This window comes from Ciconia boyciana, chromosome 1, assembly GCF_034638445.1.
Source record: "Ciconia boyciana chromosome 1, ASM3463844v1, whole genome shotgun sequence".
Lineage (NCBI taxonomy): Eukaryota > Metazoa > Chordata > Aves > Ciconiiformes > Ciconiidae > Ciconia > Ciconia boyciana.
This window is the reverse complement of record NC_132934.1, coordinates 72,812,024-72,839,258: the sequence shown is the minus strand read 5'-3', so window position 1 is coordinate 72,839,258 and position 27,235 is coordinate 72,812,024.

Below are 27,235 nucleotides of genomic sequence, written 5' to 3'. Positions count from 1 at the left end.
CAGAACTGAGATCACAGCATTCAAGCTACCTTCATACAACATGTATATTGCAATATCAAAATCCACCGGGTTCTTCACATCTTTGTTTCTGAAGTCTACCTACCCTTGAAGTATCACAAATAAAGAAAGGCACTCAGTGTTTTCTGGCAATTAGGTCAGCTTTACATTGTGGAAGGAGAGGAATCCAAAATATGGGAGCAATGAAACCGACTGTTTGCCTGAAAACCTTATGCTGTGTGAATAATGACAAGCCTGCATCAGTCTTAATTAGTTTATATGGGAGTTGTTTCCATTGAGTAGACATCACCACACTGGTGATCATCACACCATTGTATCACTGAAAAAACTTTTACTAGGCCATGGATAAAAGATTCACAAGTAAAACTGGAAATAGTCTGTACAAGTGCAGTGACTAGAGTAAGGAATATTACTTCATTTGTAGTAGCTGTTCAGGTTTTTTTCTTGATAATCTAATGACAAATAGTGACTTATTTCCATTTACCTGTTTGCAACAGAGAGGGAAAAACAAAGGAATTACTAACTTGGTGTATTAAAAAGGATGGATAGATGATACTGAAAAAATTTGAATATTTCATTGCATTAAAAAAGGTTGCCTGTAAAATTTCTTGTAATCTCAGTTTTTCACATGTTGTGTTATCTTCCATAATAAATAGTACTAGCACAGATTGATAAGAACTCTTCATTATAAAGATGTTAAGGAGACTGACAAATATAAACTGATGCATTTTGGCCAGATTATTAAGTTTTCCTGAGAGAGTTTAAAACAGCATGGTACACTCACATTCATTGTCAGCAACTAAGAATATGGCCCAATGTCTATATGAGTCATATGCAGACATTTTTTTGTTTACTACTGTTGGAATGAAGGTCAGAAACATCCTATTTTTTTATTTAAGCAGTTCCTACATGTGAGACTCTCACACTGTATCAGTAATTCATCTAGTTTAAGAGACTGATCTGCTGCTTCAGAACTAAGCAGTAGATCGGTCTTTAGTAGCTGCTTGCAGTCTGTACACTGCTGCGTAATGTGTGCTAACAGAGTAGAGGCCAAGTTGAGAGCCTAGCTTTGAACAAGTTGGCCTGTTCAAATATGGGGAGCTGAAGTATCCCTACTCATGAAAAAGATTGGCAAAATTATTTTTTAAGGAGATAAATTCTTTTATTATTTTAGTATTTTCATTATCATGCTAAAGACAAATTATTTTTGCTTTTTAGCAGCAGAAAGCATGTGCATCAGTTGCAAATTGCAAGATTTCTGGTTTGGGGTTAATTAAAATGCTATAAACTTATCAGGAAAAAAAAAGCCTGTGGTTCTCTTTTTTTCCCTCTCATAATTGAAAATAAGCCCAAGTAATCAGTGGGTTCTCAGAGGTGATAGTATAAACTGCTTGGACTAAGGGAACAGCAAAGAGAAATACAGGGCTGTCCAAGTGAAACTCCAAAGGAATTCAGGTAAATAAACTCAAGAAATCGAGATGGAGCCACAACATCAGATTACTATACTTAAACAATTTCTTTCCTTAGGAAACAGTGTGTGATATAAACCCACAGTCCTGGCTGAAAATCTGTGCTTACTGACTCCTCTTAACTATTTCAGAATCAGGATTACACCCACTAACTTCAATGGGACTACTTGTTAGATAAAGGATGACAAATCTGGTCCTAAAATGGTAGACTCTTGATGAATGTGCATCCTCATTCTCAATGACATATGAGTGAGTGAAACATATGTACAGAGAGAATAAAATGCCAAAATGCCTTGCTTTGCCAAGTTGCCACAGTTGGAAGCTTTCAGTAAATTTCCATGTGTTTGTTGATAAATCCTCCATTTTGAATAAAACATTATTTCATTTTTAGAGTAGATTTAGAGTGACAAGCCCTTAAGGCTAAGCAATACCTTGCTACACCTGTGAAAGAAAGTGATTTCTTAACTTTTGTCTAGGTATCTGCAAGAAATCTGAATTTTCTGGTAGCTATCTTACTTGCTATACAAATTTACATTTTTAAAAGCTCAGAGACAAATATCAATTCAGAAGTCTTAAATGTTTATTGCTAGAAGTAGAAATGAGCTTGGTTAATTGTTAAATAACGGACAATTTCCTGGGTGATTCAATACATCACAGGAGATAGGTAACCCTGATTAGGAACACAGAAATAACTGAACAGGATAGATTACAAAAGCAAGCTTAAAATGCAAAGACCATAAGAGAGCAATTCACTCTAACATAAAGACTATTGTCTTTATATTTCATTGTAGGGGTTTTTTTGTATCATTCTACAGTGTGTTTCAAAGTTATTGAAAATATAGTGAGATAGCAGCTCATATTTGGAATTAAAACTTTATTATTTAATTATTTAACTTTGCAGTGGTCAAGAGAGAGATCTATGCACTCTAATTAAAATTTAATACTGTGAAACAATAAAAAAAAATTAATTAGTATTAGATTGCTCGATAATACTAGTTAACATAACACCAGCTCCTTCACATCCTTAACAAGTGATTCTGTGATGCAGTTCACATAGCACAGCAAGTCCTGAACTAACAATGCTGTAGCTGTTTCATCTGTCAGAAACCTTGTATAAATCAGGCAGCTCTGTAATGGCTATACAAAGAGTCACAATATTTGGAAACCAACACTGTACTTTTCTTGGTTAAAAAATCCATTCCCATGTGCATCTATTAACCTCTCACCCTCTAAATCTGCATCCTCTGTCAACTCAATCTGCAAAATCAATCCAACAAGTACCTAGGATAGTAAGGAGAGCCACAACAGCTCTCAGCAAGGGGCTGTGCTCTCTGACCACAGCTACTAGCAGATGCACGAAGATGTAAAGACATGGTAAATAAACAGTTTATACCTCCAGAATATTCTCTCAGTATCCACCACTGTGACTCAAGAGCTTCTTCTTTATTAAAGTAAGTAGAATCCAAATTCATGTCTGGATGTTGGCAGAAGCACATAGCAGTTTTTGGAAACATTCTTAATGTATTGCCCCTTTCAAATTGTGAGCAGTGGACCTCTCAGTGCTCTGAGGCAAACCCCATTGCTCCCGTGAACAGCCACCTTTCCTTCTGTCACTACGTTCTTAAGGTCACTCCCCTCTTTGCTTTTATGGACCAGTATGCATTGTTTGTGACTATTGGCTTCTAACAGCAGGTTCCTTCTCCTTTTCTCTAGCAATATTTGGTATAGCATATCTAGCATATATAGTATATCTAGCAATACGGTTTGCTTACCGGTTGTTTTATAAAGTTTGAAAATCTGCAGCATCTCAGACCAAGTGAAGGTTCAGTCTGATAGAAAACTGAGTATTTTCCTGCAGAAGCTTATAGAAATAAATTGTAGGCAATTTAGTTACAGGAAGAAAATCAAAGCCTTTGAAACATCACACTGGCAAAGCTTTTTTTTTTTTTTTATGTAGTGTGGCTACTATAGATAATATGCTATACCTAGATAAGTAGAGATTATAGGTCTATCTGTATCTGTCTATTCATCTCTACTTCTGATCTCTATCTGTATGATATCATAGAAAATATTAAGAAAGCAAGGAAATTAGGATATATAGAGTATTTGTGCTGCTCATTATTATTATCTATCAATGAGTATATTAGGAAATCTGATTTTCTAAGAAAGGAAGAGGTGCCGGGTCCAAAAATAATGGATTCTGTAGTGTTATTAGTCTGATGGCGCATATGGTCCTCACCTCCTGCTAAATCCTTTGTATCTCATCAGCAACAATTACCTGCCCATCCTTCTGACTTACAGGAGTTATCAACCTTCTCACCTGTTCCTTTCTAACATTTCCTCTTGCTCCTTATATTCCAACCACCTTCTTCTCTCAAGTTAAACTCAAGTCCCAATCTGACTAATAGAGTCATTTTAACTCACAGAAACAGGTCTCAAACTGTACTTAGATTGAGATCAGTGGCTTCTGAATGGGAACTTGGGTCCCTCCGAGCTGGTATATCCAGCTATATTACTGTGTTTAAAGGTATCACCTTCTCTTCTAAGCCTTGTTCTTATCTATTAATAAATCATTAGTGTAATTATGTAGGGTATTTCAAAAGCTCTTGTAAACTAGAAAACTTCTAAAATGTAAATAGATTAATCACAGTTTCCAATTTGTCCAAATATCCCATTAAAGTTGTGTTATTTTAAACAGAAGCGATCACTTCTGAGCTCCACATATAATTTCTTTTTGATATCTTTGCCAATATCAATCCTATTAGCATTTAATTCACCAATATGACTGAAAAAGCTGGATGTTTGCATTACTGAAGGAGATGTTAGATGTAGTAGATCCAGAAGCTCCTTGTAAAATCTATGTAGTCAATGAGCAGATGAAAGACAATTTTACCAAATACACATTAGCTCATTAATCAAAATAAAGTTAAAGATACCTGCCAATTTTTAATGTACATAATGAGTGAAGAGTGATGGTGTTTTAGAAACTTCTCTTTAAAATATATTAGCTTCAATGTACTGATCATATGGTAAACAGTATTACTTCTTGCTTGCATCTTGCTTTTGCTAGTTGGGTCAGCATCCAATTTTCACCACATACAGTGATAACCATGCTACCTAACTGATCGTGTCCATGCCAACCTCTCTGCCTTGGGGAAGGGTGACCTGTTATCTTGGCTGACAGTCTCATATGGCAACTTGAGCCAAGAAAACAGCAGCACTGGGGATGTTATCTGCAGAGGAATGAGCTAATGTCCCAGAGAGGACGCTGTCCTCTCACTCTACAGGCTAATAGCAAACACACATCCCGGTGGATACACTTCCTTCCAGAAGCTTGGCCCTGGCAACTGACAGAAGGCTGCACATGCACCCACTGCCCAACACCCTCCTTTGTCCTGTGGGCCCACACGGGGGCCCTTCTGTCCAGATCTCCTGAAAGCAGCCCTGTCTGCAAGGAAGAGCGTTGTTGCCAAGGTCATGCAAACACAGCTGTAACCTCTGCCTGTAGGAAGGATGGCTACGGGCAACAGTTCAGCATACATGTGTATCTTCAGACATTATACAGGGCCAATCCTTTTTCTTTGCTACATTACCTTCACAGACACACCCGGGGAGGTGCAGAAGTAGTTGGACCCTCTTGGAGACTGCCCAAGAAGACAGAGGCTAACAAAGGAGGGTTTGAGAATGTTTGCACCAAGATCACTGCTTCCAGTTTCTCCTGGAGAGCTTGGAGATGCTGTGGGCACATGGAAGACCCACACAGGCCCCCATACTGTATATATTCTGGAGACTCACTAATCAACCCTCACTAATTTTTTTGAAAGAGGTGGCAACTGCTCCTGGGAGATGGAGTGGCCTGAGCTGGAGAGCAACCAGCAGATCCTTGGGACAGTCTCGCTGCCCCTCCTATTTCTGATTACATTCTTTTGGAGTTGGGATTCTGACAGAAATCCAGGTTTTTTTTGCATGACCTTATTTTAATCTAGGCACTGGGGTATTTAAAATGAATCTATTCTCCATTTGTAGCCCATGCCTAAATATGCAGGTTGTGGGAAGGCTTTTCCTGGGATTGACTGATTAGGGATTAAATATTTAAGATTTTTTTTCTATTTTGTTCCTAACCAGAGATGGAACTATTTTGGAGTAACCTACTCTGAAATAAAATATGTAATATTGAGTGTTTTGTTATATTCCACAGTAGATTCATTTCTGTGCATTTCATAAGATCATGCTAGCATTTAATTAATTTAAGACTGAATTTGAAAAACATTAACACATGAAGAAATCTTTATATATTTTTTATTTGAAACAATCCTAAGCAGCAGTGAAGTTTTGATTTCAAATATGGACGTTCACAAAGTTCAGGGTTGTCAGAATCAATGGTGTTGGTTCAAGTCATTCTAATAATGACTATTTACAGAGGAGATGGAGTGACTCACAAAAAGAGCTTTCAAGCCGAACTGTAGCAATATATTTCTAGAAAGTAGCTAGTTTCTTTTCAATTGTCAGCTTCTCACTATGATCAAAAAGGGTTCAACAGCAGTGATTTGTAGCACTCTTCATTTTCATCAGTGTTTCACAATTCGTCAGTTTCAAACCTAAATAATACTGTATCCCACTGCAAATGTTCCTATAATCCTTTCCTCCTCCAGTGACCTGATCTGCAGAACTACAGGGGAAAAACCCCCACTGTTCAGCACTAAATATAAATCCTGCATGAAACAGATGTCTTCCCCTTTATCTTTTCCATTGCTTTGTCATTGCATTTAATGATCCATCTATGATTTCCCTTATTTTATTTCTTTTAATAACCAAGGAAGACCAGACAAATCCACTGTGATACACTCATGTCTTTGAAGTCTCCCACTTGATAATTATAGATAAAATGATGCAAAAGAATATTAAAAAAACAAGTTTAAGGGAGCAAACGTTCAATGTATCTGTAATATTATACTCCATTGTACCTTGCTGTTTGTTATAACTCTCCCTCTTTGAATGTCATACAAGAACTCTGAGACACCAATTGGTGTCAAATTTTATTATTTTCATTTTATGGTGTAATTTCTACATATTGCTGGAGATATTTTAAACATTGAATATTTTAATTTTTAAAATGTTATTTAAATAAAAAAAGAGATTGATACATCCAGGACGTATGTCTCCTTTCCCAATGCTCATCTTTTTAATACTTGATTGATATACTCTTTAGGTCTGATTTCCAAAAGAAATGAAAAAACAAGGCAGGAATTTGAATGTCCTACTTTCCCTGAAATCCCTGTTATTGCCTTAGTTTTGTTGAAATTCTCAGCATATTCTACGGAGACTTTCAAGGGGTTGGCTTCCTTATCAATGTCAGAATCACGACATATCTGAGAATTATCTCCTACCTTTCTTTGTTCTATGTGATGATGGGTTCCACAATATTGTATCAGACTTCAACCTTCAGAAAGGCCCTCAAAATGTACTACAGCTGGACTTGAAATATTTTTATTTCCTGCACAGAATTATGTCTAAGTAATAAGCTAAAATCCTCATGTTCTATAAGCAGCAGGTAAGCTGAGAAGGGACTGAATTCAGAGGATACGTACAAAGTATGTATGGAATGGAAATCGATTCCCGCAGAAATCTCATGGATTCAGAGGACACCTCATCACCTTCCCTAATCTCTCCCCTTGTTCAGGGAACAGGGGTGCTGCAGCAAGTCATTTGTAGGTCCTTGAACTTGTGCAACTTAGTATAATGTAGATAAGAATTCTATATCTATATAATTTAGAGAAGCAAATTTTGCTATAGGAGATCCTTCAGGGATCCCATTGTGAGGCTCTAATAGGCTAAGTCGGTTCTAGTTTGTAACAGAGGTGAGAGTCCACTGCCTGGCCCCACATCAGGTGATGTGGCCAATTTGCATTGACATGCCCAAGCTTTCTTCTGCCCAAAACAGGATAATCACATCCAAAATCCTGTTCAGAACAATCTCTGGCATATGGTATCCCCTGAAATGTGCCCAGCATAAGGAGAGAGTGCTGGCAATTAGCATATACTACCCAAAAGTTAGACATGTAGTGTAAGTTCAGTCAGAAGAATTGCGTTGTCTCTGCCGTAGTTTTCCAGGTGCAGGGCAAATTATGCAGGGATGTTTAAAAAGTCTTAAAAATAAGAATTTCTCAAATGTTATCCAAATGGGAGATAGATACATAAATCAAAGGATTAAAGGATAGTTCATGTTGGAAGGGAGCCCAGGAGGTCATCTTGTCCAACCTCCTGCTCAAAGCAGGGTTAGCTTTTGGATCAGACCAGCTGCTCAGAGTTGGGTTTTGAGTCTAGCTGCATTTTGACTACCTCCAAGGATGGAGAGTGCAAAGCCACAGCTGTTTGAACCCCTGAAGCCATCTCTTCTCCAGGCTCTCAGCCTCTCCCCTCAGGGCAGGTGCTCCAGCCCCTGACCCATCGTGGCAGCCCTCCACCAAACCTGTGCCAGTTTGTCAATGGCTTTCTTGTATTGGGGGTCTGAAAATGGACATGGCATTCTGGGTACGGTCTAACAAGTGCTGAGCAGAGGAGATGATCCCTCTCTTCCCACGAGCTACTGGCCGTGTCCCCGCTGGTACGGCCCGGGAGGCCGCTGGCACGGCCTGGGAGGCCGCTGGCCATCTCTGCTGCCAGGGCACTGCTGGCTCGTGCCCAGCTCGCTGCCCACCAGGCCCTGAGTCTTTTGGCAGAGCCGCTCCCCAGGCAGGCAGGCCCCAGCCTGTGTGGCTGCCGGGGCTCGTCCTCCCAGGGCAGGGCTCTGCCTTCGGCCCTGCCGAATGTCATTGGGCTCTGGGTGACCCCTTCCTTCGGCCCGTCTGGGTCTCTGACCTAGGTGGACAGTGTGTGCTCTTCCTCCAGTGTTTCAGTTAATTTTGTTGAAACAATTTCCTTTTTCTCCTTGAGATTCCTCTATTAATCTTTCATTTTGTGCCCTTCTTCTCTCTTCTAGCCCTCTGTCATTCGTGATGTAAATCCAATAGATGGCCATTGCACTCCTCCAGATACTTTCCAGCTTTCACTAGGCTTCGTTGACTGTGAGACTGTGTCTCCTCATGTCTCAGGGTGTGAAACATTTTCTGCTGTTTCAAAATGTTGTCTGAACTATTTATTACAATATGAAGGGGGATTTATTGGCATGATTTAATAGTTATTTAGATAAGAGGTAAAAATAAGTTTTAAAACCTATGGAAAACAGCCATCCGACTTCCAAAGGAAATTTTAGAAAGAGTGAATCTGGTCCTTCTATCTAACCTGAACATGCTTTTGCCATAATACAAGCCCTTCACTGCTATTGGCAATATCTGCTCCTACAAGATCTGAAATAATCTACATCTTTCAAGCTGGAAAACTGGTAGATTGGATTGGCAGTTTGTGAAAGCACAACATACAGAAGAAGGCAACAGCTTGATATATTTGCTGACATTTCATCTTTGTTCTTGTATTTGTTAGACTGACAAATAACTGTGGAATACAGATGCATAAGGAAACCTTTTTAAAGAGAGCAGTGAATCAGTGTTTGAGACTGATGTTACATATGATGACAATTTCCTGGCTCTTACAATATTTCTCCTGTGTGAAACACTGTTCTGTATGTCATTTCCCATAGCTTGTTTTCCTTTACCTCAAGTCCTCTCTTCCCTAGTTTTCTTATGTAATAAAGCACTCTAAAATACACTGCTTATACCGTCCTGTTCTGTTTTCTTACACTGTCACTAGTGTCCTCCCTCCCACTCATATGCATCTTTAACACAAAAAATTTTAAAAGTGGCAGCAATAGCTTGGAGGTCAACATCGAACCATTCAATCTGCTTCCCTAAGGAGAGTCATTGTTAGCTGCACAAATATAGATGCATGCGAATAAAGACGCTAATGCTTCATTATCACCGCAACAGAATAATTGGTACTCTAATTTACATCCTCCCAACACTATCTATCTATCAAGATGTAATGAGATATTTAACATGTTGTTACTCTATGTACGCACATGTTTTATACATAACAACCTGTTATCTGTCAGCTTAAACCAGCACTGTACACTACAATTAGATTCTTTCCTCTGTAATTATCCTAACATATGTCTGGGCCACCCCACTAAAGTCAAATAATATGCACTGGATACAAATCATGACAGAATAAGGCCATGAACTCTTTTAGTTTGGTATTTTATATCATTTCACTTTCTTGAAACTCCAGATACTTAAAAGAAATGGATTTTTAAAATGAAAAATCTATTCATTCTTCTAAGCAGATGGCATAATACTTATAAATGCCTTCTTTACATTCTTATTCAAGAGGAATGAAATGAGCCATCCAGCAGGGTAGAATATGGATCAATATGTGTTTTCAACGGCTCCTGGTTTTATTTCTGCTGAAGCCAATAGGTGTTTTGCCATTCATTTTCAAGAGTGCAAGATCAGGTCCAAGTAGCTAGAGTTCATATCATTCCTGTCTATCTCCTTTTTAGGTGCACAAATACTCCGGAAATCTTGAAACTCCATTGCCTCTGAGTAAACTGTACTCAGAAACGTGGAGTTCCTCCACAATCTGAAAGTTCTGCCATCACACAAAATCCTTCCAGTTCTTCCATTAAATGGCGGCTATTGCAAATAATCTTTCTCAGTAAAATTAAAGCAGTAGCTTTTTCCTTGTTCCTGATTATATTAGCATCTGTTTTTTTCATGGTCATATACAGTAAGAGGTTTTCTACCTTCTGTGCTTCTTTTGTACGAAGAACTGCAGTGAACAGAGTATTCGTATACTTAGTAGAGATGATGCATGATAACATCAGGGATGAATTATAACAGGTTATTCTCTCCACCTTCCCTGGCACCTTCTGTGTGAGCAGAAGGTATTCTTTTCTGACATCAGGTAAGCACACCGATTTTCCAAAATGCTCTGGTACTTCAAATTCAAGAAACAGAAAAATGAAATTATTCAGGTTAAAAGAGAGCGATTAATTAAAAAGAATGAAGAATGTACACTATTTTGAAAAACATTAGGTAGAAACAACCCCAACTACAGTGAGACTGATAGGACTGTTCTGTTCCATAGGCATGCTGTAATATATTGACAAAGTAATTTTAACCCTCACTTTAACATTGTTTCTTTTCCTTGAAAAGGAATCCCTCTCCTGCAGAGAATTTCTGATTTTTTTTTGAATTCCACCGACTGTACTTTAACTGGAGTGAAGGGGACCTAGTGCATCCAGTTCTTTTGGATCTCTCATAATAACCTTGTCTGTTAGCTGCATATACATCAGCAAGTAGCAAACTGTTATACAATTTTATTTTCTTAAAGAAAACCCTTACTTTAATAATAAAAGTGATCTTTGCAGAGATATTAATTTTGGATTTTTAGGGACTTCAGAGATTAAATAATTTTTAAAATTAGACTTGTTCACAGTTTTTGACTACTTTTGCTTTTCAGATAATAGTAGTTGATACAACCTTGGGTGTACTCTCCGCATGGAACAGCGTTGAGATATGATTAGGTGAATGCTCCAGAAATTAGTGCACATCCCTTTGGCATTCCAGATTTACATCTCAATTTCCCGTCCCTTCAGAAAATGTTAAATATATTTCCATGTGTTTTTGTCCAATTAGCATAATGTGCTAGGGTGTATTTTATATGTACAGACATTTTGCTGAAATATAGCAATCTGTAGCTATTTGACATTTCACTTTCATTTCCAATTTCAGATCACCTTACTGGGACTCTATTTATTCTCCTACAGACAAGAATGTTAAACAGATCAGTCCTTTCTTCTATATGGTAAATAATTTGGAACAGGGACTATCATTTACGCTCTATCTGTATCATTCTCAAAATAATGTATTCTCAAATTGATTGACTTCTAGTCGCTAACACCATATGAATGTTAAAACAGGGCTACATTTCATATTAAGGCAGATATTAGCCAGTACCCATGGAAAGCAAATTTAATACTGGCTTGGATGAGTATCTACACTACACAGTTCAAAGTTACGGTCATCAAATGTCTGAAAGGAAGTGTATCAAATACCTAACTGGGCAGTCAAAACAGCTCAAATTGCAACTATCAGACACTTACAATGAATTGCTCATGAATAAGCAGCAGGCTAAGAATTACTGACAGAAGCTATTCGGAGAGGAGTTTTTAACAAATCTGGGAAAAAAAAATCATGTTATTTCAATGACAGTTCACAAACAGAGAGATGACATTTGGCAAACAGATAATTCCACATTAATTACTCACTCAAGACTAGTAGTAATACCTAGAAATTATATAGGGCTTTACACATTCAGTGGATTGTACAAACTCTGACATTAATTAAGTTGAACTGCCTCTTCTTGTCTACGCTTTGCTTTAAAATTCTCCTTAGTAAAAAACTTAGTTTGGCACACACAGATTTTCACACAGACCGGCCGTGTGACTAGCAAAGTCTCCAGCTTTACGTGTAAAAGCAAATACATAAAAAGAAACAAGGTTAAAGTCTCAGGTAAAAACACAAGGCTAGCTTGTCAGTTTATGGTACACCATCAATTGGGAATGATGCACAGTTGTTGTGACAAGCCTAGGGAGGGACTTGCGATTTCTCAGTTACTGTCCCTATTACTGGGAGCAGGAGAAGGATTTGTCTGCTGAGTTGGTACCAGCTGAAACCCTGACAGCTGACTCAGTGGAGCCGGCCGGTGCAGAGCCTGCATGCTCTACAATGCCCATCTCCGTTCCTGCTTAGGAAGAAGCACTGCCACCATTGCTGGAAATATTTACAGATTATTTAGCATGTGAAGTATGTTTCAAAACACTTCAGAGGGACAGGAGAGAAAAGGCCTTTGCATGGCCTTTTTTCTACTTCCCTTCTCCCTGCCTCCTTTCCCGCTGTATATATAGAAGTTATTCAGGAGAGCGTGTGAAAAAACAACTTCAGAAAGCAGAACTGTACAATTAAGGCCAGAGTAAAAGCTATCGGAAGAAAACAGGAAGACTAATAGGCTTGGATCAGCCTCTTAACTAAAGGCAGTATTTTCTGCCTTTTCTCCTAAAACTTCTATGAAATTCATTTCATAAATATTGTCAAATCATCTACCCTCTCTGTTCAGATAGAAGATGAAAGCATGAAGTTGAATAGTCTGTAAGAAATATATACTGAAATAATATAGGGCACCCGATACTGGTATAATTCAGATTTTGGAGGATGCTCTGAACAGATTAGAAATTAGAAATTGTTCTTAACACACTCAAGAGACTGCATTTCAATTTATAGAGATGAGACATATTCTAAAGAGACAAAGAAAAAGAAATTAGCCCCAGTGTTTTTAGGTGATGGGGTTAGAAGGCAAATTCATTAGCACATTCATAAGACATTTGCTTATCTATACACCAGCCTTCTGTTGTTGAACAGACCTCCAGAGTATCCACTGGTTCATTTCTCTGCCATTGTCAGCGGTGCCACATGTATAGAGTTCAATATTGTCCTAGTTATTCAGCAGTGGTGAGTAATCAGTGTGCCCAGTAGCCACTCACTCATGTGTAAGAAAATCAAATAGTTCAGAGTCTTTGATCTCATTGCGTTTCACTGGTTGTGTAATTTATAGGGCTGATAATTGAAGGTGGTACAGGCTCCCCGAGTTAAATTCTCTGCTCATTTTATAATGTGCTTTGATAAATGAAGTAGGTTGGTAAGCATAATTACAGTTCTGGTTTTTGATATTTTTTCTCTCCTTTTAGGATTATATTTAGATATAGTGGCAGTACAATTTTAAAATCAGCTTTTCTTTAACTACCATATGCTAAGTCTCTCCCAAAGCTCAACTCTTTTACGTACAAACTCTTAGAGAACATCTAAGTTTCTGACAGACAACCACCTGTCATGTATTTCAATGTAGGCATTATAAATTGCATGTCCCTTTTATGATTACAGAAAGTGAACACTCATACTAAACATTCAAGGTTTGTTAATAATCAATAGCTCCATCTTTTCCTGAAATTTAGGTATTCAGATAGAAGGGAATACATTCATAATGGTGTTCAAGACAAGTGCAGAGTATGTCTGGCTACATTTACATTACTAAACTCATCTGCCTCAGGAAGCAATTCCTGGCTCTGCGGCCCTGAGACATAACTAGAATATTTTGTGTTTTCAAAGTGATAATAAAGTGAGATAATCTGAAAAAAATGTGAAATCTGTACCACAGCCTATCAGAGCAGTGTCTCCAGAGCACGATGCCAAAAGCATGCGTTGCTTGCCCTGCAGCCTGTCCTGAGGGTATGTGCTTGTCTTTGCGGGCACAGAGCGTGCTGGCATCATGTCAGAAGTCTGTCCCAGGCTGAAGGAGCCCATTTTGGCACCATCTATTTCACGTTTTCTGCCTGAAGTGTACCCTGAAGCAAACTACTGTGCCAACTGGGCCTTGGTTTCCTCCCTCCTGGAGGAAACAGGTTTACTCATTCAGAAAGGAGCCTGGAAAGGCCCTGGCATACCTGCACTATCAATAACTGGCAACCAAGGCTGGGGAGCTCACTTACTTGACAGCATAGAAGCCCCTTAGGATGCCATATGGTCTTGCTATACTGACTAAGGGCTATAAGTGCTACCATGGTCAAATAGATAATTAAATACCACCCACACCACCATTTCCATGACTATATGAGCTTGCAGAGCTTCCTATCCTCATCTGTAAGTTGTAAAGAGTAAGCTTTTTGTCACCTGCCATGTAAGATCCTAGGTTTAATACAACGATTCTTATTGAAGAATTCTATTGAAGGATTTTATTGAATGTGTTCACATTTCTTCCTATAACATGATTTTCCATTGCATATTAAATAAGTTCAGGAGAAAATGGAAGGAACTGGTGAAGAGTACTGGATCTCCACAAAGTGGCTATCAACATCTAGATGCTCCCTGGAGATCTGCCTTCCAAGCACTAACCAGGCATCATACTGTTTTCGGGGTAGCTCTTTCAGCCCGCTGCTTTCACAAATATTAAGAGTAATTAAAATGACAAAAATAAAAACATTGACTCCTACACACCTGTTTTTTAAACTGTTGCTTAATATTTACTTAATTTTCATAATAGTATTTAGTGCATTCACTTCTTTAGATGGGTCTGTAACCATAGCAACAACATCATCATCTCCTAACACATTCTTTAAAACCACATTCTGGAAACAGTGCATTGTTCCAACTTGTATTGTTTACTCTGATGCTTTGGATAAAAAATGATTGAACCTATTCTGCTGTTGCTCCAATAATGATACTCTGCAGTTCAGTAGCCCCTTCCAACCAAAGTGCTTTTCACGTATCACTAAGTGGTCCTCAAAACTTTTGTTAAAGCTAGTCTGCATTCCTATCGAGGTGAAGAAACTCAGGCACAAGTATATTAGCTGACTTGTCCACTGTCAGACAGAATGTACGGGCAAAAAGAGGCATTAGCACCCATTTTCTACACTTCCAGGCACAGCACTTGCTGTTCATCAGTTAAGCAATGAGACTTTCTCTAGGTTCTAAGTGAAAAAAAAAAGAAAGAAAGAAAGGAAAAGAAAAAAACCAAGAGGTTTTCCTTTAAAAATCAGGCTGAAGCAGAATAATTCCAGAGGTCTGCATGCAATGCAGTTTGGGTAAAAATTTGTTCCAACATCTAGGTCATTGGCCATAAAACATACTCAGAAAGCCAGTGTGGGATTTCTCTTGCTTACACTGCTATTTGTTTACAGTAACTCTGTTGAATTTCAAATTTATGCTGATTTGAGAGCAGAACTTGACCTCTTGTTTTCACGCAAACATCCACCACATGAAAAAAAGAAAGAAGCGGTAAGAAAATCTGAAAGAAGCCAAATAGTTTCTCAACAGCATTATTTTCATAGTTCCTTGTGAGGCCTCTCTGAAGGGTGCAGTTGTGCTGCTTTTTGTGTAAAATGACATATTTTTGCCCTTACCCTTTTATTGCTATTCCCATTAGAATAGAACAGTAAACATTTTTAACGATGATATGTTTTCAGCAATTATTCAACAAATATACGTAGTGTCAAGTTAGAGGAAATGAGGCATGAAGTACTGCAGGAAGAGTTCATACAATGCACCACAGAGGCTTGAGAGCAGCTGCTGAAAGTCATTGTGCTAAAATTCACTTTGAAAAAGGTACACGTCTGTACAATAAGCTATAATGTTTCTAAAGGAACTGTTCAAAGCCTTTTGTGTAAATCATTTACATGCCCATTCTGTAAATCATTTAATTTAAAAATATCTAGTCAGTTGGAATGCCACAAATATTTGTATGATTGGTGTTTGGGCTTGAAAATGTGAAAATATAATTAAAATACCCATTATAAAGGCTGCAGATTGTCCTTGATTCTCCCTGCTTTGGAAACAGAGCATGTAGGATAAGATACTCCAAGTTGTCTAGCACAGTAAAACACCTATTTAGTTAGCACTAGACATGAAGACACCTTAGTAAATCTCTTCCTTTAATGTAATTAATCCTTCTTTAATGCCATTGATTTTAATGGGACATGAGGAGGTGTTTATATTTTCATGTTACCAGATTTAGGAAGTAGCACAATGGTGTAATTTTTATACTAATATACCTTCTGGCAATGCTGAGCATGGAATGTCAAACGCCATTTCTGATGACTCATGCACACAACTGTGGTCATTCTTTTTCCTTGCTTTTCCTTTGATGCTCTGGCCTTTCAACTTTTTTGTGATTTCTCTGCTCTTCTGAGCCACTCTGAGTCCCCATCTCACCCTCACTGACTCCAACCTCTCTGCCTCTCATATTAGGCAACCTGCTTCCTTTCACCTTAATTTTTAAATTTCTTTATTTCTGCTTTTATTCATGCATGGAGCTTATCAGACTTCTTTGGGGCAAGGGGGGAAATTAGGTTGCTTTACTGACAAGAAGCACAGTTTTAGAGCTGTGGATGCCATGGCATTCATGAATGCTGAAGAAAAGAACAAAAATACAAAAGACCATAATATGTGAACGAAGGACACCCTACCTAAGTGAGTGCCAAGGAAGGGAAAGAAACTCTATGAAATTTGCCCCCCCCCCCCCCTTTTTTTAATTCGAATAAACTGAAAAAAGGGAATTACACTTAATTGAATACTGGCATCACAGTCAACAAGCAGTAATGCACGCCAGTGTTTTCCACAGAGCTGCTCTGTAGAAGGATGGGTCACTTTGTCTTTGAATTTTAGCTACTGATGGCAGAAAAATGAGAAGACTCAGAGACAACCCTAACTGGATCCAGCTCTTTCACAGCTCTTCCTCTGAGCTCCTTGCCCAGCCAACCTTCAGTCCATTTCCCCCAGCTTCTTGTCCAGCTTGTTTCTCCCTTGTTCCCATACTCTCCACACCATGCTGTTCCCAGTCACATAGACTCTTATGGCTTGCTTGGGAGTTTCCTTCCTTGTGCTCTGCCCTATGTCTTTTCTCTTGTCCCTGTTAAATGTTCTCTGGGATTCCATGCTACATGGAGTCGAGATAACTCATTGCAGCTCCCTTTCCCTGCATCACTTTTCAGTCTCCTCATCCAGTGAATCTTCGCTCATGGCAGAACTACCCTTCACTGACAGTCACACTAATACATTTCACTTTCCCAATGAGCATAACTTAACTTAAAAAAAAAAAATAATTCATTATCCTTATTCACTGATACAGTTGGATAATGTGGCTCAGGCTGTACTTAACATTTGGACTGAAGCAGATATCTAGTATAGCGAATTTTAGCCTTTCAGTAAAAGTTTGCCAGATTAAAAACCCCTGTATTATAACAGATAGTGTATGGCAATCTTAATAATAAGCATAATAATTTTAATAATAATAATACCCCCAGCAGTCACTCATAATATATATTTTCCTTGATTGTTATGGAAGATTTCCCTGTAATATTATTTTGAAATTATATTATCTTTTCTCTCTATGAGTAAATTATAATTGACACTACAGTTTATCATTTGAGAATAGCACCGTGACATTACATTTTTAAAGGCTGCTTTTATTCAGATCACACAATGGGACAGAACCTACACAATAGAAAAAATCATGTAGTTGGTTTTTCAAGGTCAGCGAGATTACAGTGAAACAAGCAAATCTGGTCTACCATTGAGAGACTTATTACAGCTGTATGCCATAGCTCAGTTTAAAGATCGTCATTACATTCTTAAATGTTCCTCTGTTTCAACTAACATCTCCTCTCTCTGCCCCTCCCCTCTCCAAATCAGACAGACAGAGAGGAAAACAGTTTGCAACTGTTATTCACCATCTCAAAGGAAAAAAGTGAAGACAAAATGTAAAATTCAAAAATATATACTGCATTTAGTACTGAAATTAAATATAGGTGGATTTTGGCTTTATGTTTATGAGGAACTGACCAGAAAAATGTTAGTGTGCAATCCAGGATATTAATGTAGAGGTAATAATTTTCAATATTTCTTACAACTTAGGAGAGAGTTTCCCAGAAGTGTGCAGGAATTTAGAGGCTCTGTTTACACTATGAAGGACCCCATTGCTTTGGTTACTGGAAGGGAAATAAAGACAGCTTCAACACTAGTAGTATAATTTAGGTAAATTCTTATCTTCAGTTTACCCACAAGGTATAGATATGGTGGCAAAAATATCTATATAACAAAGGTATTATAAAGCTTTACTAGTGTGTAATCAAAACCTTAGAGAATATATACCAAATGCTATAATGATTTTCCTTTCTTTTCTTCAGACATTTTTGGTCATAAAATCTTTTACATAGTTTCCCAAATCAAATTAATATCCCACAGTAATACTGAGCATGACACATATGTTTTCTCTAAGTAAGTCTAATTTAGCACATAATGTGCCGAAAAGTTTTGCACTCTTCCTATAGGATATTTTGCTGAAAATTACTCCACATAAATCAAAGAGAAGGTACCAAAATAACTTCAATGAGTCTCCTGTTTTCTTAATGTTTGCATGTTGGGCATAAATGATTCACTTTCTAGTGTGCCCTGGAGAGTTGTGAAATCCAAAAGAGGAAACATTCTCTGTTGAAACAGCATAGTATTATTAATGAAAATAAAACTGCATTGGGAAAAAAAAAAAAAAAGAAGCCTACTAATTAACATGGGGCTACTGCAAGCAGATCTATTATTTCCCAATATTAAATAATTAGCATTTTTATTACTGTACCATTATATACATCGTTGGCTTATTTATTAAAGAGATGTGAGGGTTCTTAAACTTCCATGAATATGGTTTGATGCAGTAGAGAATTGCTTTACTGGAACAAGCTAGTCCAATCCTTTTTTCTCATTTTCATCACCCATTCTTAAAGGAATGAAAGGTGATGAGCCCAGTAAAGCTGAACTTACTGTACCTTTCAATATGCACGTGTATCATTGCCATGACATTGCAGTGTGTTGCTTCTGTCATCTTTTCACATTTATAGTTAATACAATGCAAAAATAAGCTAATTAATAAGCTCTATTTCCTTACACTAGTGTCTGGAGTTCTTGGAAGTTTCATTTGGAAATCCATCTTCAAAAGATGCTCAGTAGGAATCACATGTTCTCTAGTACCCTCATCCATTGACACAAGCCCATGCCCTGTGAAAATGTTCTAAAAAAGAGCAGTTGAAAAAGTATACACATATTTCAGTACAGTCTGAGAGAGATACAAAATTCTTTAGGACTGTGTTTGACTGTCCTCCAGTGCCAAAGAGAAATGCTGCCGTTGTGTATTCTGTTCATTGCTTGGCAAATATTTGATTGTTTTCAATAACTGTGTGTCAGTTCTCATTGAACAAAAAAATGGCAGAACAATTGCATGAACTATGGTCACTGTCCAAACAGCATTTGGCAAGCATCTCTATATTATGGTATTTTGCCCACAATTGGGTTTGCTGATCAAACTAACAGCTATTTATTTATTAGTGGTGGAAGTAGGATGAAATTCTATTTACAAGCTATGGAATATTTCTGACTTACTGAACTGCAAAATCACAATAGCAGCATCTACTAACATCTACATTTGATTTTTATTGTTGTTCTTGGCTTATCTTTGCAAGCCTAATGCAGCCACAGAGTTGAGCTATTCACTGTTCGTATAGTTATGTCCAGGCATGCTAAAGCACTGAAATGATTGCCTTGCCGGAGTGTATTTTTCCCCCTTTGCAAGGGGAATGAGTTGGCAAAGGTTGTTGGAGCTTTAGCCTAACTTATTTAGACATAAATATTCTTGAGAAAGAACATTGGCTTCCAAAACAGAAGTGTAACCCAGATCTCACAGATAGAGCATATAATTGCAGAATCCACTCATAGGGGACAACCTCCCCTCCAGTATTTAAATGTTGACCTGATTTCCAAGTCATCATAAAGCTAAAAGTCATCATTATTTATGCTCTCAAATAAAATTGAGTCTAAACTGGCTGTAGGTACATAGTCAGGTCTTTCTGAAGATCCTTATTTAGAATAAAAGTGATAGTGTAGTTTGCAATAATAGAAATTTACAATTAAACTCTGAAATACAGAGCTATTCATGGCTTTGACATGTACTTAAAACATTATTATAGGCATATGGTATAGGGCAGAATTTGATTTTTTGTGACTTGCATAGAATGGAATATGTGTGTAATTTTGTATGAAGTTTTATCTTCTTTTTTTCAGTGTTGCTTTTTAAAATCTCATCTGATGTTAATGAATAACCGTATAAAAATAATAAAGCAAATAACCTAACACAGCTATTAGTTTCTTTTGAATGGAGTACACTAGAGTACCATGAGCTGGGAAAGATTTTAAAGAGATTATGGGCTGAAGATAAGAATCCCTATCTAACAGATCCCTCTGGAGGTCAGGCAAGGAAAACAAATAAGCAGCCATGTGGCCAAAAGATGATCCCCTAATAAAAAATTAAAGGATATAAGGGTCAGAAAGGGGAAGAGACGGGAGGCAAAACTGGAAATATTCAGTTCTACAAGATGATTGCGATGCTGCTAGAAACAAGTATCCCTTCATGTTGCTGATATCCCAGCTCTTCAGCTGTTGAAATGCCATGTACTTTTTAAAGGCAGTTGTACCCTGGTCTGGTTTAACAATTCCCAGCGGTTCCCTCTGTGTGGCACATTTATAGCTGATGTGCACTAACCATTTCATGCGCTGCATCAGCGATGCCCAGCCCTCCAGGTTAGGCTGCTCAAGCTACTGCAGAGGTAGGGGAAGCGCCGTATGCACTAGCTAGCCTTCCTGCTTCCTCCCTGTGAGACCCAGCTGGCCACAGGACAGTCCAGCGACATGTGAGCAGCAGCCCTGCTGCTTCCCCAAATAGTGGACAGGCGATATGTGCGATGCTGGTCTCCATACATGCACAAGTGGCTCCTGGAAAGATGGTACCTGGCAGGTGCCAGGTATGGATAGGGACCAAATGAGTTTTCTGATGGCAACATCCAATTCTGTCTGATTTCTATTTCCAGAAGCCTTGAAGGTCTCTTTTCTTGTATGCCCAGAAAATGCTCTGAGTTAGACTGCAGAAATAATCCTTCTGGTACCCAGGGTGTATTGCACACGGCTCAGCCTGAGAGCGGAGGAACTGAGTGCTTTCACTCCCTGTCAGATGCTAAGTCACATATGAAGTATGGTACACTCTGGGGTAATTATCCTGGAAAACATGACATCTTTTTTCAAAAAGTTTCAAGCTAATGTTAGTGCTCTGACCACTCTCATGAAGGAGGAACTACCTCAGGAGGAAAAATGTCATTGGAAGGAGAAGCATCAGCATTATAGCTCTGGGGAGAGGCTGTAGATATGGGACAGAGTGACGAAGCTTTGCTCAAACAGGGCAGATTTGTATAGTACAGGAAGAAACAACATTTGCTACTGAAGTCATGAGCTTATAAGAAAAGAAAAGAATTTTACAGTGTCCAGCTCTTGAGATTGTAAAAAATGTGAATTCTGTCTGAAGACCTCAAATGCACTTAGATTATTGCTAAATTAATTCTCTGAACAACCCCAGCTGAGGCTGGAGAGAATGAGAATGTTTTTTTTTTTTTCACTTGCTGTGAAAGTATGAATCAGAACACTTGAAGTAAGATGGATTCCACAGAATAAATTAGCAGTGTGCTGGATTGAAGTTTGGAGCGTGTTTTCTAGCTGAAAGGGACTCAGAAAATAGCAATGTCTATTTATAGAAGAGGAGTTTCCAAACAGAGAAAGAAAACAGTTGAGAAAAGGAAAGAATACAACTGGTTTTAAGTGATACATCGAAGATGTATTTACTATTTAGGTAACCTATATGCTTTCATAGTATTTTCTATGTGTCTGACTTTTTCTTTCTTTGTCACAAATTTTTGGTTTGTTTTGATTTAGGGTTCCCTCCCTTCCCCCCCTTCCTTCCCCCCCCCCCCCCCAAAACACTTTGGTCAGCTGTCCTATATGAAATGATAGCTTTGGCCATCATTCCTAGCACTACGCACTACTTCTCTTAGAAGAGAAGATAACTGGAGAAGTGTTTTCTTTCTAAACGTTCCAACTAATCCTACACTAGTCTGTAAGAAAAAAGTTATACACTGAAAAGTGAGTTGGGAGTGAAGGCAAAAAAGGAAAAAGACAGAGAAAAAAATACCTAAACTGCTGAGAGCATCTTAGCTTTCCTGGTAAATGCACAGGATTTTTGTCCAAACCAAAAGGATCACTGGCTATTCAAGACACAACAACTCATGAGCCCCAGGGGATATTGATGAATATCATCAGAGACACAGAATGCCAGTTGTTCATGGCTTTTTTTCTACTCAGAATGACATTCAAAACCACTGGACTACTTAGTAATTTGCCCTTTTACCAACACTTTGTTTCATTTTCATTTTAATTTGTCATCATGCTGAGAACTATTTAGGGTATTTAATTGAAAGCTAAGGATCCCATTGAAGATAATTTTTTTTGCAAATAAATCATACAGAAAAACTAAATTATTATTATTGTTTATTATTTATTAAGTAATATTAATCATTATTTCTGCTTTTATAAAGGGAAGAGAGTTTGAAAAAAAAAATTTCCTCTGATACCCAAAATGGTATTCATACTGGGAAATAAGACTTTTCTAACCATAATCCCAAAATCAGCTGTGTAAATACCAGTGAACTAATTGCGCTAAATTTAGATTGGGTATTTCATAAGCTACTGTAGGCTTTCAGAACTGTTATCATTGTTACATGCTAATTATATGAAATATCTCACCAGTTTTGCAAAACTTAGTTTGTCTCTTAGTTGTTTCCCTTTTCCAAAGCCTCTGCTAATGCAAGTGTTAAATCACATTTCTAACTCATCATACCTGAGGAACACTGGCTACAACATCTCAGTGGAATTCAGTGGAGAAAATAATGGATCTACGTAAAAGGGAGGTGGGTATATAACCTAGGCCTTTATACCCACTCAGGATTTAGAACTCTTTTTGCATGACTGTCTTTATTATCAGTCCTGGAAATGAAAGTGGTGTGTTTACACCGTTGGTTGCGAACACCCCATGTAGCTGTGAATAGCAAGTGGGAAAATCGGTCTAAATGTAACTCCATTCTGTCACAGCTGGACTGTTTCTGTTCTTGAGCTAACGTCTTTACAGCTGGCCTGGGCAAAGTCTCCAGGGTAGATATAATCAAAGGAAAAACAGGAATGTCTTAAATGCATCCCTGTGTGGCTAATGAAGGATCTTACAGACCTGAGAATTACAGCATTCGTCACGTAGTTTTGTGCCTGAGCTCTTATGCAGAGGAGGCGAGAGTGTCTCCACCCTGGGAAGTTTCACCGGTGCAATTGACTGGAGCAGCTCCACTTAGCCTACATAGACACATCTTACAAAACTTTGTTAATTAGTCTAGGCTTCATAACACAGCTCCTAGTGTGGCATAATTAGAAGGACTGCTGGACAATAGGTATGTGATGTAAATCTCTGAGTCAGGTCCCCAAGCATGGAAAACTATGAACAACCTGGAAATATAACAAGAAAAGAAAGAGTACTACAAAGAAAATGCATTTGTATTCTGAAAGCACGGTCAGGATGCAGTAAGGTGGAGTACATCAGAAAATGACCATGCAGAAGAAAAGCATCACTCAAGGAAAAAGGAAGTGAGCAGATTGTTGTGATGGAACTGGAAGAGACAGCTCTCTCAAGGGCTGTATGGAATATGTTTGTGAAAGAGCAGGAAGCGTAAAAATGCAATGCCATGGAAAAGAACTTAGATGACAAGTGAAGAGGTAGTGACAGGATAGATATGAGACTGAAAGTAGCTGTAGACTGAAAGAGAAGAAATGGTAAAGAAAAAGGAATTAAAAGAAAGAGTAGAGCTTGTGACTCAGCTGTTGCACAAACTCTTTGCCTAAACTCACAGGTGCTGGAGAGATGATGAAACCATTTTATGTCAGGCTTTTTTTGGGATCTGAAAAAGATTTGTCTTAGGGAAAGGGCAGCAGGTGAAGTACTCCAGTGCTGATCCCTGGTTGCTGAAGTGACTCATTCAAGCCATAGGCAGACACACATAATTAAGGGTAACCGAGACTGCTCTAATCTGTGACCAGGGAGTGTTCAGCCATTTTATTGCTATGTCTCCACTTTCTTTTGAGCTGCTGTACATACAGCAGCTCTTGTTTGACATAGCTATATTCCTCAGTGAGCGTAAGATGCTCTCTGAAAGAGAAAAAATTGAACTACTGTTTAGGGAAATTTAGTTAAGGCAGAAAACACAGAAATGCCTTTTCATCTGATCATTCAGACACGAACAAGGTCTTCATGGTAGAACAGGTGGAATCAATTTTCAAAATGCTTTTAAGATTACTTACTGTATGGTAAAATGTAAGTAATGGTAAATTGGCGTCAGAACACTTCATTAGAAACTTTGAAGAACACACCTATTAAAATAATTTCAATCATATGTTATACACGCATACATGCATATATATGAGAATGACAAACAGTATTTTATATGGAACAGTAAAAGGAGGAAAAAAATCTATCAAGAAAGATCAGGACTCTCTATAAGACATAAAACCCCCAGGGTTTTGTGCTTACTGACTGCAAGGCACTGAGGGGAGGATGTAATGAGGTGCACTGCTAAAACTCCTCATAATCTAGAAGTTTCAGTAGCTAGAGTATGGAAAAGATTGGTTGGATCATGCTGCTATTAAAGCAGCATTGATGATATATCTTTGCCTGTATCAAGATTCATTCTCTGAAGATTATGCTAGTACGTCCATACAAATCGTAAGTGTCATGGGTATCTTCAAATAGAGCAGGAGCTGTGCTCTAAGAAATGTTGTGGCTGGAGACAGTAAGCACATCCACTAAATGAAGGGGTTCATTCCTGCCTGTCTGACATACATTCAGCCAGAAAGAAAATGGGGGGAAAAAAAATCTGGAGAGGATATAATTTCTCTATTTCTCTGTAATAAGAAATTGTTCTCATCAGTTTCTGAAACACATTACAGGCATCCTCTAAGTTAAAGACTGTCATTTCCACCATCCACCTGTGAAGAAAACAGAAAATTGGACTTCTCAGTGAAGGAGGAATGAGCTTTCCACTGCCATTTTAGGCTATCTGCACAACAGAGGTGTCCTTTACACTAACATCTTAAATTGAAAAATTTATTGCTTAAATTCCTGTTGAACAGAGCTGTCTACAGATATAGCTACAAGCTCAGTGATGGCTTTCCCAGTCAGAAAAGTACTCTGGAAAAGTATATGAGATGACCAGGAATATGCAATCCAATTTCCAACAGTATGGGTCAACAGAAAGTGTCCTCACCCTAAGTAAAGGTGAAGGAATGGTGGTTTCTAATGCAGGAACGGCCTGTTTTCGCATCATCAGTGTAGCCTTGTGGAACTGTAAACCTACAGCTGAATCTCAGACACAAAAATAACTGGTACAGATAGAAAATAAAAAGAATCAGCTGCCAGAACATGATTAGAATTGTGTCTAGCTTGCTTTGTTCATTTTTTGCTTTAGTAGTTTAAATCACAGTTCTTAGTATTAAAACATATCAGTTCAGGCAGCTATTAATATCCTCTGAGATTTAGAAGCAATTACATTTAAAAATGGAATTGCAGAAGATGTATAAACAGGAATGATGTTTTAAAGAAATTAAACAAAGACCTTACATGCAAATCCAGTCATATGGCTGAGAGCAGGAATAAACCTTTGTTAAATAAAGTCTAAATGACATGAAGAAGTAATAATCTGACATTTTATTGCATGAATTAGGTGTTTCTTTCTGACTACTAAGTACTTGCCTGATGATCAGTTGCTGTCACATTTAGAACTGTAAGTTTCACTAGAAAAATTGAGTGTGTCCAACGAGATGCATTACTTACTATGCATCTAGGACAACAGCACCAGGGACTAACACAGACTGGTCCTAACACGGACTGTGGCCATATCATGTTAAGTTCCTTTTAGTAATTCCATGGTAATAAATAATGACAATAAACATTTGTAATTCTAAATGAGGTTGAGAACAGTCTTGGTCTCTTTTTTGGTCACATGTTCTTCCATAGCAATCCATGATAAGAAAGATTATCTCACCCACTGTAAGTGAAATTGTCCAAGTTTTTTACTTTTATAGTCTAGATGAAAATTGAATCTTGTTCAGTTGTGTTCCACTTTTCCTTATAAATTCCTAAGCGATATGAAACTTACGTGGGTTCAGATTTTGTTACAAGCCCCGAATTAAAACCATGTTCATTTTTGTAAGCCTAGCCAGAATTTTCAAGGAGGATTGGGTGAAGTGTAGAGCTTGCATTACATTTAGAGAAAAATTTGGCTGATTGATTGGGTTGGCATTATAGAATGCTGATTTTACAGCACAATGACAGCTTGGCAGATACCACAATACTTTTTCTATCAATATTTATCTTAATTTTTTATGAGACTTCTCATCAGTTGTATTTTCCCAATGATTATGTCTATGTTTGGGAATCCTGTAGGTCTTATTTAAGATGATGTTATAGTCTGCAGCAAAACACAAGTGCAAAGATCTGCTGAAGGAAATGACAGAAATGATGAGGATCATGAGGCAAAAAGACAGTAAGAACATGAACAGTTATATCACATGCACATATACTTTCCTGACCTTAATCCTTAAGGAATTACTTCACTTTTTCATATGTTACAGCAATTCTTTAGTTTGTAGTTCAGGAAGCTCATGCAAAATTGAGAAGAAGGACCAGAAGGAGGGTCATTCTAGGTAACCTTTGTACAGTAACAACCAAAATAGCTCAATTATTAACAACTACTCAGAATTAATATTTGAAAACACTGCTGTGAAATGACTGACTTTCAAGAAAAAATTTAGCCAGTCATATACCATTTCTAATGTGAAAAACATGGAATTAGACAAAGAAGTTAACCTGATTTGTTTTCTCAGCTCTAACTGTAATGCAATATCAAAAGAACAGTATGGCGTTTATTTAACTTTGTGGTTGAGTCATATACCTTGGATTCTACATAGTTAAAGTTTAAATCTGAGTAAAAAACATTTGTCTGAATTTATGGAACAAAGAACTGGAATTTTAAAAAGTATTCTTTGTGTTTATGAAAGTTTTCACTCATTAAAAAAACCAAATCCCTTCAAAATCATTAACACTATTTCTTGCTCTCTTTGTAATAGTACATTCTAGGTCTTAAATTTCACCTTTTATAAGAGGATATTTTCAAAATTTTTGAGGCTATTAAACAAATACTTTCTCAGCCAGAAACAGGAATTACCACAGTGCTTAATTTTGAC